The sequence below is a fragment of the Anopheles moucheti genome, unplaced genomic scaffold (genome assembly GCF_943734755.1).
Source record: "Anopheles moucheti unplaced genomic scaffold, idAnoMoucSN_F20_07 U3, whole genome shotgun sequence".
Classification (NCBI taxonomy): Eukaryota; Metazoa; Arthropoda; class Insecta; order Diptera; family Culicidae; genus Anopheles; species Anopheles moucheti.
This window is the reverse complement of record NW_026453636.1, coordinates 340106-341898: the sequence shown is the minus strand read 5'-3', so window position 1 is coordinate 341898 and position 1793 is coordinate 340106.

Here is a 1793-nt window from a genome sequence, read left to right as displayed (position 1 = left end):
CTTGTTTTTCTATAGTTTTCAAATATCTTTCGTATGATTCGTCGTTGTCATGGGTAGTATTTGTTTCCATGTTGAAAAATCTTTGTCTTTTAAGTGGTCGAACATTACCGGAATTTTGCGGTCGGTTAGAATAATTCACTTGTTGCGATCTGATTGATGGATCGACTTCCATTGGTTCTGGCTTATTCTGTTGGAATGGATTTCTGTTTTGTTGATTCCAAACAGGACGCGAGAAAAATTGTTGTCTCGGTTGATTATTCCAAGCGGGACGCGGTAAAAATTGTGGTCTCGGTTGATACGAGTTTCCAAATTGTGGTCGACATCTATGTGTCATCATTGGTCGTTGCCAATTGTTATGTGCTCTTGGTGGCAAAGGTGGAGCTGGTAATGGTATCAAATTTCGCGGTGCTGTGGGAGTATTGACCAATCTTGGTTTAGTCCACATTTTACGACATTCTACATTTTGGAATGAGATGCAGTAACTATAAGCTGCTGCTAAAGATGTTGGTTCATAATTTCTTATAAACTTGTGCACATCTCCATCAAGACCTCTGATGAAGGAATCTATTGCCTTTTTATTGTATGTTTCTATCAGAGCTTTTGAAGCTTCTGGATGTACAAATCTTTCATCTGTTTTTATTTGGTTTGCAATCAACGAGAGAAGTCTGTTCACTTCATCATAGAATATCTCTAAAGATCGTCCTCTTTGTTGGACGCTCATCAATTGAAAATCTAGTGTCTCTAGATCTCTCTTTTCTCCATAGTATGTAATCAATGTTCGTTTAATCATGTTCCAATTAATTCCCACATTTGATGCGACTAACGCATCGTTGGCTTCACCTCTTATTTTTCGACGAACGAATTTGCAAATCATATGGAACTTGTTCTGTTGTTCCACTGTATGGATAGGTGTTGTTTGATACAATTTTATCAAACCATCTACATCATTGATCCAACTATTTAATTCACTTGGATCACCACAAAAAACAGGGAGATCTTTTACGACTCCTGGAATCTTTTCAAAAGATTCTGGATTCACTGCACTACCGTCTTGCTTCATAAAAAAGAGTGGCGGGTCTTTAAAATCATCCGTCACATTGTTTTCACTTAGACGTGCCTCTAGGGCTGCGATTCTGCTAGTTAAAACTTCCATTTCGATATTGGAATTTTCCGATTCACTTTTTTCTAACTTGGACTTTTTCTTATTACGTTCTGCCGATTCTATTCTGGCGGAAAACCGATGTAGGGATGTCATTAAATCCTCCAGTTTGATAATTTTTTTCACAATATCGGAGTTATAAATCGAATACCGAATTAAACTTTTTCACGAATTAATTTCACTCACTTTTAACGAAATAATTTTTGTGTCTTTCTCACCTTTATAGCTTTTGTACTTACATTAATAGATGCATATTTCCCTCCTGTGATGGGGCTGTTTTATCTTCACCTCCTCTTACGGGGCTGGTTTATCTTCACCTCCTCTTACGGGGTTGATTTCTTCACCTCCTCTTACGGGGTTGATTTCTTCACCTCCTCTTACGGGGTTGATTTTGTCGTTCTGACCTCCAGAGATTTCCAGTGACTCCTTCCTTCTCGGTGTGTTGGTGTGATCCTTTTCCTCCGGGAACGAGTTGTTAGCTGCTTCCGGCTACTCGGGCACCTGTGCACACGGCTGCAATTTGCGATCGGGAAAGATATTGTCGCGACGCGGTGTGATTAACACTCTAACGTGATCACTACTCGGTACTTGCGACACTGTGTTTTACACTCTCACATGAAAACTACATGCACTG